Here is a 17,216-nt window from a genome sequence, read left to right on the forward strand (position 1 = left end):
GAACTCCTCTGCTGAGTGATTCCCTCTCCTCCTTCCACCTGGCTGAATACAATGACTTATGGGATAGGAGTCAATGGCAACAAGTTCCTGCCCATTGCACAAGGCATGTATTCTCTCTACATCACCTCTACAGAGGCCCTTGTACAATACATACAAGGTTCTACATGTGGAACCGAACAAGGAAGATGGTTTATCTAGCACTGAGTTGTCATCGAGGATAAGTTGGTCTGTGTCCTGCACAAAACTGCTTCGACAAAAAAAAGACGGTCATGATCTTAGGAGACTCCCTTCTGAAAGGAACAAAAGGCCTAGTATGTAGACTGGACCCACTTCTTAGTGAAGTCTGCTGTCTCCCTGGGGCCTGGGTTAAAGATAAAAAGAGAAAACTTCCTGCCTTGATACAGCCCTCAGATTATTACCCGTTATTGGTTTTTCAGGTAGTCAGCACTAAAGTTGCTACAAGAAGTCTGAGGACAATCAAGAGATACCTCAGAGCCTTAGGATGGCAGGTTAAGAGATCAGGACCACAAGCAGTGGTCTCTATACTTCCAGTTGCACAGAATGATGAGGGAAGAAACAGGAAGAGACAGCAGATAAATACCTGGCTCCAAGCCTGGTGTCACCAACAGAATTTGGGGTTTTTTGGTCATGGGTCGATCTATATGACACCAGGCCTACTGGCAACAGAGAGGGTACACCAGTCTCAAATTATAAAAATAGGATCACTGGAGATAAGCCTGGGGACAGCACACCAGTGTTTGAGGGTGGTGTGCTAGAAATGTATTTCAGTCTGCCTTCTCAATGGAGGTAGAGGATGGAGAATGAGGAAGCAGCAAAGATACAAGGATTATTGATGTGTTAGAAACTACAGAAACACCTAATGTATGTCATGTAGGAATTAGGGCTTCTCCCTACAAAAAGGTGGCAGGATCAACTGAAGTGCATCTACACCAACGCAGACAACATGGGCAACAACCTGGAGCAGCTGGAAGCCATTATGATATAGTTACTGTCATGGAAACATGGTGGGATGACACACACAACTGCAGTAGGTGGCTATAAACTCCTAAGCATTGTCAGTGCACAGATGCAGTACTGATGCTCCAGCTGATGCTTTTAGGCTCTCATACAAACTCAACCCAAGTTGTGAGCCTGCTGCAGAGATGAGTTTGCTCAGTTCAACAGCCCATGTAATGCAAGAGGTCAGAGGAGACAGTCATAATGCTTCCTGCAGCCCTGTAGTCTATGTGTGAAGCCATTAAAGCAAAAATTACTGAAACTGTATTCTGTTTTCCATTGTTTTTTAATATGCAAGTTCCCAGCTTGTTGCAGAATGACTCTAAGAGCAGGACCATAGAGTTCTGGAGGACTGTGCAAGCAAGGCAGGGGGTGGCCCCCACAGGTGGCCGGAGACCGGACCTGGGAGGAGAATGTGGAGGAAGCTGTGGGGGCTAACCAATACTGTTATGCCAAGAAGGAGTGGCTGAATACCACTCCTATATATGTGTGAACTGCATCACAAATAAAGGAGAAGTTGCTTATCACCCATATTGGGTTGGCCTGTCTGCTTCTCCTTGCCGCTTACACCAGCTCTCAATCACTTTTCTCATGCACTATGGAAACTGAGCTACGTCATATATTTTATGCTTGCCTAAGCTGGAGAATCACTCTTAGGTAGGAAGACCAGGAGTATTACTCTGTTCAGGTAATGAACAATGATTTCAGGTAATATAATTGATTTCTTTTCCAGCTCAGCCCTCTTAATCTTAGGATGCAGCATCAAAGCCACAAAGGAAGACAGGTGTTACTCTTATTGACTAACTCATGCAGTGCAGTCAGTGCCTATATGAGCTCACTGAAGGATGATGGCTAATGAAGTAAGAGTAAAGGAAAAAGGAAATTATGTGACAAGTGAAAAAAAACAGATCTTGGCAAAAGAGAGGGATGTAAAAAAGAAAGGAAGAAAGGGGATGAAAGGGAGAGGGAAATGGAAGTTTTAATACACAAGATCATTGTACAAACCCATTGCAATTGTACTAAAAACAAAATTCATGGTAAAATAGCTTTGGGGGATCTTAAAGATGGTGTTAATCCTCTCCCTGCTTCCAGTAGTGTATTGTCACTACCTGAAAATCACACAAGCATCAACAGTTGTAGAATGTGTATCTTGAGATTTGAATTGTATCAGTTAAATAAGTGCAGAACCAACCTATATATCTCCTTGGACTTTATTTTGTAAACATGGCTGTGGAAAAGACTAGGCTAGACCAGACTAGAACTAAAGAGGTGGCTAAGGTCTCCTTGTCTGTCATGGGAACTACAAACAATATTTTGCCTGCACTGCAGTAACTGAGATAGATAAAGAAAATCCTCTGAGGACAACAACCATCTGGAATAGAGGTTTGGTTTTCTTTCTCCACTACCAAGAAATTGAACCCTCAAGTAGGGTCACATCATGGATACCTCTCCAGAGTGGCAGAATAGCCCACCAGTTTTCAGCAGTGCTGCTTGCCCCAATTTGAAGTAAGAAAAGGAGATATTCTATGCCAACCTTGACCCAGGAATCTTAGCATAAGGAAATAGACCAAATCAATTGAATTGTGGGCCAGCCACCTATCTGCAAGTTAAGCCTCATGACTGGCTCTTATTCCACACGTGTGCAGTTTCCCATCTGGGGCGACATGGAGAAAAACAACTGAACAGAACTGTGCAACCTGCAGAGAATCAGTTGTCCTTCCTGCAATTATCTCGTGTTGAGTCAGTGGGACCATAACGTGGCTCTCAATATTCCTATTGTACCAGGCTGTCTCTCCTGCAGAGAGGCCTTTGCATGCTTTCTTTTCATTTTGCAATACTGAGTGGACATGAAGGTTGTAATCCTGTGACACTTGTTCCAAGATGCCTCTGGAGGTCAAAATACCCAGGCTATATACCCAAGACCTAAATCAAAGTGACCCAATCTTCAAAAGTGCTGAACTCAGTAACTTTAAGAGGTCAGCGTCTCTGAAACTAGTTTTCTTTGATTTAAGGGCCTAATTATGGATCTAGCAGCCCACTAGTAAGCATCTATGTGCAAAGGTTCAAAACTAGCTGGGGGATTTAGCTACAGAGCTCACATTAATTTCAGCACGTTTGAAAATGTCTGCCCCGGGTTTGAAAAATTGCATACATAACTTGATTTTTTTTTCCTTTTCCCCTTTTGCTGCTAATTATTTTTATCTCAACCCCTTTTAAAAATCCATACAGCATTTTGGAAGCCATGTTAATTCATATAGTACCTCTGTGTTCGGTTCTTTGCTCTTTCTTTCTTGTAGTCTTCACTGTAACATATGATTATTGTTTCTACTTTAGTCTCTACTTTTCCTACCTGCCACCCTTATCTGTGTAGTAAATTCTTTTGCACTCCATCCCAACTGTTTTGCTATTTGTTTTGATAAAGGCAACAGTCTTTGGTCCCACACTAACAAGATTTGGTTCCACACTAACAGACAAGTCTTGTTACTTTGCCAGAAAAACTCCTCTATTGTTCTCACCACCTATTCCTTTTTTTTTTTAGTGTCAACATTCGTGCTCCCCTTCAGTATAAAGATGCTCACACAAAGTTTTCTGACTCCAATTACCATTATTTGCAAAGGTTTGGGTTTTGGTCTCAGTAGGCACTTAGATTTTCATACGTGTCCCAACGTGTATGTGTGGAAGAGGAAAAAGCAGAAAAGACATGAAGTGCAGGAAATGCGCCACAGGTTAGCAAGTAATTGACTTACCTATGGATCATTGCTCATCATGGTCTGCTGGTGGATTTTTCATTATTCCTATTTCTTACTTAGACATGCATAGCAATCAACAGTCATATATGACATGAGATGTTGAAGCTGGCTTTTTCCCCTGTTGTGGCATTTAATAAACATGATTATAACTAGTCTATGCTGTGACTCCTACAGCATTAGATGCTGATAGTCTGCAACAATTTATTGGAGAAGGATGACAGGTAGAACAAACCAGACCAATAAAAATTCCCCCTTCTCAAAAGCTGTGTGATGTTTCATTTATTTTGTACTGTCCAAGACTGAAATTTCTATAAGCTCCTGTAATTTTCTGTGCCTGGAGAGATCACTGTTATGTAACATTAGGACAGGACTCTGCCGACTCACAAGAAATGCAAGACAGTGACACAAAGTGACTCAGGAACAATTCTACAGAGGCTATTATTCCTTCCAAACAAGCTAACTATCAAAATGATTGACTTGACCCCGTGACAAAATTTAATATTTTATATTGCAAACAAAGTTGCTGGCAATAGTAAAAAAACCCCAAACTAAAAAAAAAAAAATAAGATACATATTTTTTAGAGCTTTTTAAGGATATATTGGGGGCACCATATACTTCTATGGAATCCAAAGAATCAGCAGGGTTTATTTTTCTAGTTTTTCCTCATTTTCTGCTTTTGTTCCTAAAAAGCTTACTTTTTAAAAAAATCTGGGTTTTGTCTTATGTTTAAATTTACAAAATGTACAGTGAATTAGCGCACACAAGTGACCATCACCTAAGGGACTTGGCTCCTAAGTCTTCATTATCTTCAGAAATGTGTTACAGTGGTAGCGGAAGCCTGTCTAATTTTATATCAATTTGCTTCCAGCCATGATTTTCTGATATACACCCCAGTGATCAAATAAGGCAGTAAGAAAATAAATTTATGAGAAAGAGGATACAAGCACTGGAATTTTATTGAGTTATCTGATCGGCATAATGCCTGGGACATTTTGTTACCCAGGTAAACCAACACAATGCAATTCAATATTTAGAATTGTAGATTAATTATGGTTGGAAAGGACCTTAAGGTCATCAATTTCCAACCTGCCTGCTGTGGGGGGCTTGCAGTTTCTGAATCAACACAGGTCAGGAACCATTATCGACAGGATTTGAAGAGTTCCTATGATATTTTAAAGGTTAAAAGTGTTTACTGGTATGGACATATGCAGTCATTTGGCCTGTGGGTCAGAAAAATACAAATAGAGATGTAATCGTATTGCCTCCTGAATTCTTTGGAAGTTCCTGATTTCTCCATAATCTTCTTGTGTCCTAGGCAGCAATGGATCTCAGCCATGAATGCTGCACTGAATGCCTCACTGGCATAGGAAAGCTGCAAAAAAGTGAAATTTTCTGTTGAAAGTTATCAGTACCAGCAACATTTCCAGTATACCCTGGCAAAATGGGTTGAGTAATTATGCATCAGGACATCACATTTTGCCTACTCCAGTCATAATTTGAGTCCTTAGCATATTTCATGGAGTGGTGGCTTCTTTTTTCAATCAAACTCCAGGGAGCAGAACTGACAGCCTCTCAATATGAGCTGCTGTAACTCAAACCAAACTTGGGTTTACGGCACAAAACTTGATGATATGAAAAATTCTAAGGTCTGTAAAAGAGAAGTGGAAGGAAACTGTGGAACAGAAACATGCATGTACATATATTTACATTCATACCCACAAACATAAGTACATTTGCTTCTCTCTCAACTTTTTCAAAGCCCTCAGTTCCTATCTCCAGCTTTTGTTCCAGAACTCTCTGAAGTAACTAAACTATAAACGGAGCTGTGAAAACTCAATAAGCTAGGAGAAGTGCCTGAATTTTACTTATCTACTCTAAGGGGTTTCAAGAAATATTAGATATTCCATAAAAGCACAGTGAAATTGTGTTGACAAAGGTGTCAAAATATGTACATACAGGGAGGGATAGTTTGATATAAATTTAGACTTAAAATGGTTTATTTTCCTGAGGTTGGAATCTGCCAGAGCATTCACTTATCTGTCGTGTATTAGTGATGTTGAATACATTTTACAAGAGCAAAAAAACAATTCAGCAAAGACTACAAAAGAGACTAAAGTTAAGTGTCAACTAGGAATGGCTTCTTAGCCATGGGTCATGGGAGAACTTATCAATATAATACAATAAAACAGTGGAAACATCAGCAACTTTTAATGTGAGATAAAAGGAGCTTTGCATAAATGCAAGGCAAGGAATTGAGAAGAAAAGCTGTGTGTATAAACAACCCAGCAAGGTATAAAATACATCTGTAATGAGGTTCCAGAATCATATAATAAATGCACAGCTGTACAGGTTCATAGATTTAATGGAGGCTGGAATGTGCCTCAGGAAAGGATCTCTAGTCAAACCTCCTGCTCAAACCAGGGACAGCTGTAGCTCATGGCTCTTCCCAGTTAGTTGTTCAAAGCTTTTGAGCAGGGAGACTGCACAACCAGCTTGAGCAACCTCTTCCATTGTTTGATTTCCCTCATGGTACAAGGTTCTCCTTATATCTTGTCAGAATTTCTGGTTTTTGTCCTCCTGTCATGCACCACTATGGGGGGCCGGGTTCTGTCTACTTGGCACCATCCTCATACTTATATGAAGGACAGTTTGGGTAGCTTTTCCCCAGCTACCGAAAGCCATCTATTCTCCCAGCTAAAAAAGCTCATTCCCCCAGCCTTTCTTCATGGGGCAAGTGCTCCAGTGCCAATTGTCATGATTGCCTTCCGCTGAAGTCACTGCACTTTATCAATATTTTTCCAATGTTACAGGGACCAGAACAAGACATAGTATACCAGATGTGACCTAATAGTAATGGATGATCTGAACAAGAAAATTGCTGTCAGCAAAGGAAAAACAATACAATCTCAATCCACTGTCAGTGTATGTTTGAGAAAAAAGACTCACCTGAACTTACTGTAATTACCATTGGGAAATATGAGGGGAAATTTTAAGCCAGAGCTGGAAATGGCAATGCTCATTCTATTCCTGGTTCATTCAATGGCCAAGTATGGAAATGTAAGCAAGTTGCTACCCATCTGTTCCTCAAAGTAAAATGGGCTTGAACAGCAGTTTTCAAGCAGGAAACAGCATAACATACTTTTATACAAAGCATCTTACACCACGTGAGTGAATGGATTCTACTTTTTACTATAGCTTTCAATAACTCGCCTCATATTTAACTCGTTGTCTACCTGCACATTTAGTGACCAGAAATCTTTGAAAATTTCGTTTTCTGAGAGCTAGACTTCAACTTCCCTGGAGCTCCGATCCTCTCTGGCTGTGTCTTTACATGTGTATACTGCTGTAGTAGGGACCTTAATCTCTTTGATAGTCTCCTTCTTTATTAGACATTTTTAGATCAGTAATACGGTCATTTCAGACACAGTGAACTCAGTGCAAAGACTGTAAGAGAATAGTGTAATACATGTTGCCTGAGAATACAACTTCTGCTGTAACACTAACATTGAACTATACTTTTTGAAAATGCATTATTTCAGCCTAGCTTAGTTTCTTAAATCACACACCTCTTTTGACACAAACAGCTGTATATATAAAGCTAATCAATTAATTACACTTCCAAGCCATTTCATTACTGAACTTTTTATAAACAGAGAAAATGAATGACTTTTTTTAATTAAATTAAAACATTCTTCAGTAGTTAAGATTTGAAATTGGATAGAGGATTGCCTATTGCACTAGAAGAATAGCATCAAACTATTCAAAGTTGGCAATTATAAGACCTTTAAAAATGTGTGTTAGTCTGCACTGTTGAGGTGTGTTAGCATTTAGGCGGGTGAATACTCTTGGCCAGGGGAGGAGAGATACTCCCCTGAGAACAGGACTCTGAAATAAGTGTATGCATAAAAGAATAAGTATCTACATAGAATATGTTTTATTGTATTTTATATGTATTGGTGAGTACCAGCCTTATACCTCATGGAAAGAAATCAGCACTTGAATGTGATTTTTTTTATGCTCAATGGGATGAAGAAACAGTGGGAGTGAAATCCCCCTGTGCAAAGGTTACAAGTTATTTCCACGTGGCAGTCTCAATGTGCATTCTTTTCACACATACATTGTAATTTTAAGATTGTTATTTTAAATCCCATAAATGAAAGAAAAATCGTTCAAACACTCATTGTTCATTTTCACGCCATTTTAAATGTTCCTGCAAACTTCAGTGAGTCTTTTTTTCTTTTATATATATATCAAGATTCCATATGGGTATGCTTATCCCAATTATTCTCCTAACAAAAGGAATTTTCTCACTAGGGTTAGGTCTATCTTCATTCTCTCTGTGTAAGTCTGTATTAACTCCATTAAAGATTACAGATCACCAAGAATGTAAAATTAATGTAATATTTATCAAAGAACAGGTCGTCTACTCACATTAGAGTCCATTTGGGCTTACACCAGTGTGATCCCTGGGAAAGTTGGCAGCTCCGTAGTTGTTCTTCCTTTCTCCCTTCTTTCACCCAAACTCTGCCATAGCTGGCTCCTAAGCCAGCTGGTCTTTTCCTATCTTCACCCAGATAATGTGAGATGCTTTTTTTCCCTTGTATACCACTGTCCTAGTTCTTTGAGCATTACATCCTTTTCACTTTCTAAATGGAAATGCTAAATTTTCCACAGAGGAGGTGCCCTGGGGGGGAGTTTTGCTCACACCCAAGAACGGATGTCAGTTAATATTTGGACATGATTAATTAACAGTAAACCCTAAGGCAAACTTTGCTATTATGAAAATAAAACAATATTCCAGATTACATGAGTGGCTGCCTATATAACAAAGTTACCCAGATGCTCTGAAATCAAAAAAGATTTGTCATAGATATAAAGACAGGGGTTTTTTTATGAATTTCATGTTCAGTTGAATTACTTTTGTCCCTCTTAGACATTATAGGAATGACCTAGGGATAAGCCATTATTTAAATTTCCTCTCAGGCATTTCCAAGCACTAGTATAAAGTTTTCTAATTTGCAGAAAATTTTTTGGAGCTCATGTTCTTTTTCTAGTCAGTGGCTAATTGGTACTTCACCAAAAAAACTGAAAGGCCAACATCACTGGGCAGTGTATGTAAATCTTGGATTACATTTGCAGCTCCTTCTTGGATGGAAAACAATCTCTGACAAATAGAAGTGAAACACACCTGGCTCAGCTTCAGAAACAAAAACTGTTTTTTCCAAACGAAACTAAAGTAGGTCATTGTGTGGGCAAAATAGAATCACACGTATTTCAACAGAGTGAAGATGGTGGGATAGTAAAATTAACTCCAGCACTGAAGAGCTGAAAACCACACCAGTAGGGATACAGGTAGAGAGGTACATGGCTAGATAAAAAGTGCTATTGAATGTATAATGGCAGATATGGTCAGAACCTTAATTTTATGTCTTATCCAAAAGACATAAGAAAAGGCTTAATAGCTCTTCATTATCACAGAAAATTGCATACTTGTTTTGCTCCATAAAATAAGGCTGTCAATTTTTTCTGCTATGGAGCATTACAGGCTCTCTCCCAAGGCAGTAAATCAGTATCTGGAAATGTTATATCACTGTTATTCAGGTATTTTCTTCTCCGCAGGCCTGGCGTTTAAATGTATTTGGAGACACTGCAAAATTGTGTCTTCTGATTATGAGAACAAAACTTTATTATGAGATCAACTAAAACTTGTCTGGTTTCTATTAACTTTTCAACAGAAGAATTTGTGAACATGAAATAAACAAAAAAAAAGTAAGTCTACGTAGAACACAGAAACTAGGAGTTTAGGAAGGTCTGAAGCCAGGACAATGCAGGCAAACAACACAGTAGGCTTTCAAAATCTGACTTATTTTCCAAGTCCTGCAAATAAATTTTTGTTCCCTCATTTATTAAAAAAAAAAAACAAAAACAAAAAACAACACATTATTTGCAAGGCATTGAAACAACATATAACCTTGAACATCTAAACCTAGCCTGACAGAGGCATAGAATGAATTAAAAGAGTTCATTAATAATTGACTTAATTATCACCAATTCTTATCAGATTTTCAATTGTGACATGAAAATTTGCCCCTTTTTTATTGTATCTTGGTTGTATCTATAATGATAAATTTATTCAATAATGGCTCATGAGCTTTTATTTTTTGCAGATTCTGGATTCTTATAATAAGTGAGCAGAAAAATATTCAATCGGTGAATTTTCCTCTGGGAAATACTAATTTCTTATCATTTCTCTCCAATTTCTTAATCCTACCATTGAAAAGTGCTAAGGTCATCTCAGGCCAAAATGGAATAGAGGATCATTTTGCGATAGTCTCCTAATGTAAAATCTTTTAAGCTATATCCAAGAAGTATATTCAGATTCCTGGTCCAAGTAATGGCAAGTGCCAGCTGTGTACACATGGTAGAGAAGTTTGAAGAAATATTAGACACCAAAGGGCTCCTTCTGATCATGCTCTTCCTTTTTAACCCACATGAATGAGAATGATTCACTGCTGCATTCTCATTTCAGCTTCCCACCAGTATAACCAGAGCTGAGACAGGCTGTACTGAGAGCAGCTCCACTTAAGAGAGTTGCAAGTGTGCCAGATGAAAGGATTATAAATCAAAATTATCATCACAAGTAGATTTCATTCAATAAGCCCCAGTGCAAAGTTCTACAGTCACACAGTAAAAATGAATTGTGCTGGTGCAGAATGGGAGATGTTTGAGTAGTCAGCATTTCTCAAAAAATACCTACATACTACAGGAACGGTAACTCAGCTCTCTCATTGGGTTTCAAAGAGTTAACTGTCAGGCTGGGAAGTATAAAGATTTCTAAAACAAGTAAAATAATTTCACTGTACTCTCAGGCTTCAACTGGATGGTATATGTCAATAAAGATAGCAAGTAGGTCTACAGGGAAGTAAAAGAGATCCTTAGAGATACAGAAAATGTAACAATGGGAAAGATTGGAAAGAGAAAGATTCAATTAAATTGGAGGCAAGACATGTAGCTGTTCCTGAAAGACTTCTGAAGTTGGTCCAAGAAGTATAAATGTTCACAGAACTCTTTAAAAAGATTAAAAGACTAAAACAGGAAAAACATTTGCGGAGACTTTGGAGATACCACTATGAGCAAAATAAACCTGAAACACTGTCTCATAGAAACTGCACATCTTGGATTCTCCAGCTATCTAGTCTCATGGTCCTGAGAAATTCACCTTCCTACAAGATGGAGTGTAAGACACTTCATGTTAGGCTTTTTGTTTTCTAACTTGGAGTGTGAGGATTTGTGCTACTCAATTCTTGTGCAGTATTTCAGACATACAGATGCAAATTATTATTACAACTGAACATATGGAGCAGACCTGAAAATAACAATCACACTTTTAATAAAGTATCTGTGTCTGTTGTTCATGTTCAGAATGTTACTTGGAAAGGAACAAGGATAAGAAGGAAAATAAGACTTTTTAGGAAGCCAATTAGAGAATCTAAAAGTTACATCTTGCAATTCATGGATGTGAATAAACAAACAAAGGCCTTAAAGGCCACTAAAGAACCTTCACCATCTGAAATTTGTAAGATTTTCAGCTATTGCATAACATTGCCTCCAGCAATGAACCTTACCAAATCAAATAAACTTAAAGTTTGTTCTATAAATGCATGTCCCTTTAGAGACAGACTGAGAGAGAGATTGCACTAGAGAAACAGAAAAAGAAAGTGCACCTCATATGGAGTTTATGCAAAATTATTTTAAAATATGTTTAAAAGTCATAGAAAAATCAGTTACATTCAGTGATGCAGTCATGAATGCTGGAAGAAAATTATATGAGAGATCTGAAGTTTTCTGGGGAAAGAAATTGAGCAGATAACTAACAGGTACACTGAGAATGGTTGCAAATACCTATAAGCAGAGATTAACTCATTTGCAACACATGGTAAATAAAAAACCCTATCTTTTCTACAGATGGGAGGATGTTTACATTTAGGAGCTTAGCACAGTCCTGCGCAGACAGGATAATCAGTAAAGGTAGAATAAGACAGATTTTAGGGTGAACATATTGTGCTTTGTTCCATTAGTGGTTTATGAAAATAAAAAAATGCATGTGTTGTCACATTATATAAGGAAAAGAGAAAAACAGGCTACATACAGATGATGGGAAAACATCTTTAATCACATTGCCAGCTATTTCTACACCAAATCCTAGAAACACAACCTGCCTCTGAAGGACAGCATGGACACCCCTCCCAGCAGTGGCACTTATTCTCCTTCCTTCTCCATTCCTCCAGCAAATGCTGAGCAAACCTGACTGCCCAAAGTTCCCTTTCTTATTTCTTTATCTTTTCTCCTATTCTTTTGTATGATTTCCTATAGCAGCAATACTATTTTTGTAACATATAAGCAGAAAAATACAACTTTGCTCCCACTCTGAGTAGGTAATCACGATGTATGTGATTGGGATTCTCAAAATAGTCAAGCAGAACAGCATCAGTTTTGCTTGCTTTGGAGTCTCTGCTAATCTCAGTTTCTTGCCTGCTCCAGTGCTTTGTTTATGCAGTCCTTTTGCTGCTCCATGCCTCCCCTACAAATGTTGTTTTGACATCGTAGTCACCAGGTGCCCCACCACCCCTTCCATCAACAGACACTTGTGCAGCAGATGGTACAAATGGGTTGGCAATAATTTAGTGCCTCGGCATTGGATTGCCTTGTCTGGTGCTTGTAATGGTGACTAGACAGGGTTAATGACAGTAGCAAGGAGAGAAATAAAAAAGACTCCAAACCCTGAACTACTTTAGGGATACATTTTCAGAGAAGAAATAGCTTTTCCATGAGCCAGACACTCCACTGAAAATCTCTGTTCCTAAGAAGCATGAGCTATATTCTAGAAGTTTATTTCAGACAGGTACCTTCAGTTTAATCACATTAAAAATGTCAAGATTTCAGTTATCTGATTTGATCACCATAACTCCAATGACTCCGATTATATTTTCTGCTTTACATTACAAGACTATGCTTAGTTTAGCTATGATACTCTTAAGGATAGAAATTAAATAAAGCGAGTGAGGGGTGGCAATACCTTTCATTAGACCAACAAATAATTAGCTACGTGTTTCATACCTACTGGGACAATGAAATGTATAGTTATAATTATAACCCAGTGGTAAATGCTGAAGATTTTTTATTGTGTAGTTGAGTTTGTGCTACAAAATATGATAGCAAATTCTTATATAAATCCCTATAGAGTTAGAGGTCAATTCAGTGTGAATTATTGCAACTTTTAGGGGTGTTTGCATGTAGGGTTCCAATACTGTGTTCAATAACCTGCAGGAATATGAAGATCATACAAGGAGTTAGAAATGAGTCATAATTAGTTCCTTTGCTGGCTTTTTACTCTGAATAAATCACTTGAACTGTTTTCATCCATTTCTCTGCTTCTAAATTGGAGATAATATTCTTGTCCCAGGGGTACTGTAATGATTAATTGATCACTTTCAAATCACTTGGGATTTGAAAATGTGTGCGTGTAATTTCACATATGTAGAATATATATAAATATTTCCTTGACTTTGTCTGTTAGGTACAAAGGGTGTCGTTCTAGAATCAGCACTGAAATTTTTGAACAAGAATAATCAAAAAAAACCTGTCTTGGGAATTCAGGCTGTCAAATTCAAATGACAGTCATGCTTCCCATCTCCAAATTATCTCCAGTTATAAAGTGCTCTCTTTTTTCTTGAAATCATTTTCTTCAGAAGACTCAAGCAGCTGAAGTTATTGATACTTGAAGAATTTCACATTGCTTTCCTTTTCCAGTATGATATGAAGTTATTTGTATTCAACTTTGTGTGGCTTTGTCAGACATTCTCTATTATACTGCTGTCTGAACCACTTAGACTTAAAACAGTTCCCACCATTGCTGCTATGAGGGCAAGAACAAGAGATAAATGAAGAGCTTTATTTTAAGAAAAAACAAATATGGATGTATTTGGACTTCTTAATCAGCATCATTCAGTACTCTGTGGAACCACAGACAAGACTGGGCAAATGATTACTAAAACCTGGTCAGTTTTTCCAAGATCTTTTCTCGATCTATGTGTGTAATCATAAGACCAACATGCAAAAATGAGGCAATTCTGCAAATTTATTTCTAGATTTATTCTTAGAAAAAAAAAATAAATAAATAATGTGTCAATAAAATACTGTAATGTCTTTTTTTTTTCCCTAAACTCTAGTATTTGGGGTTTAGCTTTCTAAAGGATGTAGAAAATTTACCTTTTTTATGATCACAATGTGATTGAGTTGAAAGCCAGTAATATTTTGTTTGCTACTTTTTTGCTTTTAAGCTAGAGCTACATAGAATCATAGACTCAGAATCATAAAATCATAGAATAGTTCAGGTTGGAAAGGACCTTAAAATCATGTAGTTCCAACCCCCCTGCCATGGATTGGCCTTTAGTGGAAGTAAAAAAGTATATTAGATAAAGCCCTGGCGTACATTTCCAGCTCAGCCTCAATTTCTTACATGATCCTGGCAAGGTTTTTAAATCCACTGTGGCTCAATTCCCCATCTGTTGATCAAAGCTAATAATATTCCCTTTCCCCTGTCCTTTCACTATTTCTTTTGTCTAGACTGAGTACAGTCAGTTAAAAATTTCCAAGTATCACAGTATCACAGTATGCTAGAGATTGGAAGGGACCTCGAAAGATCATCTAGTCCAATCCCCCCGCTGGAGCAGGAACACCTAGATAAGGTTACCTAGGAATGTGTCCAGGTGGGTTTTGAATGTCTCCAGAGAAGGAGACTCCACAGCCTCCCTGGGCAGCCTGTTCCAACATTCTGTCACCCTCACTGAGAAGAAGTTTCTTCTCAAGTTTAAGTGGAACCTCTTGTGTTCCAGTTTGTACCCATTACCCCTTGTCCTGTAAACTGTAAAACAGTTTCCTACCAGAGTCACCAGCACTAAAAACTTTAGAAGCAGCACGTCAACCCCACTGAAGGTTTTGATACAGAAACCAGAAGGGCAGCATGTACAACCTGATATCCAGGGGTATAACTTTTGTGAAGCAGATCTGCTTGGCCATACATTCCAGATCTCTGGAATCAGCCACTTTTTATAGAGTCACCACTTTTACCAGCTAATCACACATATAAAAATCCAGAGTAATAAATGCCTGTGTTCCTCCAGAGCTTGTCCTCCAGGTTTCCTGACATGGTCTGGGCAGATTTCCAGTATCTGGAACACTTATGGTGTGGCCATGGATATCATGCTTATCCTCAGATATGCTTCTTACCCTCAGAGGGTCTTTGACTTCCAGATGCTTTTGTGGTTCCTCCCACTGCTTGTCACTTCCACAGGCAGGTCAGCAAGTCATCTCCTACACTGCTCAGGACATCATTTCCAATAGTGACACAGAGATCCCAGAAATATGTTTGCTTTAAGAAATATTCAATATTCAGCCAAACACCTGAAAACCAAAAAATCCAAAGAGTTAGAATGATTTCAAAGCCTTTCTAGTTTCTAGTTACAAAATACTTGGACTTTCAGCAGAATATTATTATTATTATTTTGATTCAGTTCTCATGGTGGTTTTGAGAAATTATATAACAAATATATTTTTAGGTAAAGAAATTAGATGTTAGGAAGCAGGAAAATATTCTGCAAATATTAGTGAAAAATAGGCAGAAACATTACTCTCTGGCTGCTCTTTTGCTAAAAGTACACATCTGGGGAGGTATGTGCAGAAGTTTTACAATGAAAGAGACCAAGAAGTCCTTTGCCTTCCTTCTTTTTCATTTAAGCTTGTTTTTTCTGCATCCTACTGTTTTAAAGGTGGTCCCAGGTTTGTGTATGGATGTCTGCCTGTATGTAATGATGTATTAATTACATCTCAATTAGATATGTACTGTAATGAACTCATTAGTATAAATGTATGTGATTGGCCTCTGCTCTGCTACAGAACTGAAGTTAATCAGATAAATTTCAAAGGGCAAACCAAAGGATTATGCCTTACCTCATGGCAAAACAGTCCTTCCATTGAAGTACCTGTTGGCATCCAGAAACTTCTGTCAAGTCATCAATACATTTTAACTACATTGGGGTGGTTTCCTACTTTTTTCCTCTGATCTAAAAAGCTTTCTTTTTCTCTCATACAAATATTCTGCTTGGCCCAATGAGATCTGGAACCCCAGCTGATGCCCCAGGTACCATCACCGCAGCCAGTATCCACCAGTCATCAAACATTTTCCTTTTAGTATCCAAAAGAAGTAATTTGGTTTCTCACAAGTTACACAAATATAGATAGAAAATAATGATTATACTAGAAACGTTTCAACTTCCAGCTCATGAGCCCATAGAAGTGCTAACCGGGGTTATCCTTGTTAATTCAGAATCAATTTTTCTGCATATGTAGGTGCTCACTCAGTTTGATGATTAAATAAAATCTCAGAGCTCAATAATATGCCTGCATTTTACTACTACCGATAGACAAGTCAGGCATTCTCTCCTCTGTTTATTCAGCAGCAAACCACTGTTATTTGCCAAACAAAAAGCAACACAGCGAGAACACTGAAATCCCTTTTTTTCTTAACTGCTCAGACTAATCTACACAAAAACAGCCAGTCATTTCTTCCCTGCCAACTGTTATGCAGCCATGTTGTTTGAAAGCTTGCATAATTTACATTACCATGCCTAAGATCTCAGGTGACTATGCCTTTGAGGCCAGCATGATAGCCCCAGTGGACCTAGATTTGATATTCTTCCCAATATCTGACCCTTTTTTCCTTGTTAATTATAGGCAGACTTCCCTGGACTGGGCCCGGATCTGCACCTGTTTCCCATCTCTGAGCAGCTGCTAATTAGGTTGCAAATGGTGGGGCTGGGCAGAGCTGGCCACACATGCTTCAGCAGTCTATTGATCAGACTGGCATGCCATGCATACAACAATTATTACCTTCGGAACCCACTTCCCACAATAAAAACTGCTCACAGGAACTTCAAATAAAAATTGTATCACTTCTTATACTGAAGTATATACTGAAGTATATAGGCAACAATGCTGTTTCAATGGAGTAAGAGACAGCAGAGGACAGATTTTAGATTCAAAACTCCCTTGTGCAGGGAGAACTAATATCTTGAGTTATGTATATTTAACATGGAGGCATGACTCTAGCAGAGCATCTAAAACCATGGTAATTAATCCACAGTGACTTTTTTAACATTTTTTTCTAAGTAATTTATTTGTATTTTTGGTCCCAGGACAAAATGACTTCTGAATCTTATTTTGGAAGTTGAGCTGTGAATCATCCCAAAACTGTTATGCTGAAATAATCCTAAAAAAAATTATTTTTATTAGTGATATTTTTTATACTGAAGCTCAGAAGAAATTCACATGGGTAAGAACACTTGAAACAGTACAGTATTATATGAGTAACTCGTGATAAACAAGTACAT

This window comes from Pezoporus occidentalis, unplaced genomic scaffold (assembly GCF_034315485.1).
Source record: "Pezoporus occidentalis ecotype Australia unplaced genomic scaffold, CSIRO_AGI_Poc_V1 ctg57, whole genome shotgun sequence".
In the NCBI taxonomy this organism is placed as follows: domain Eukaryota; kingdom Metazoa; phylum Chordata; class Aves; order Psittaciformes; family Psittacidae; genus Pezoporus; species Pezoporus occidentalis.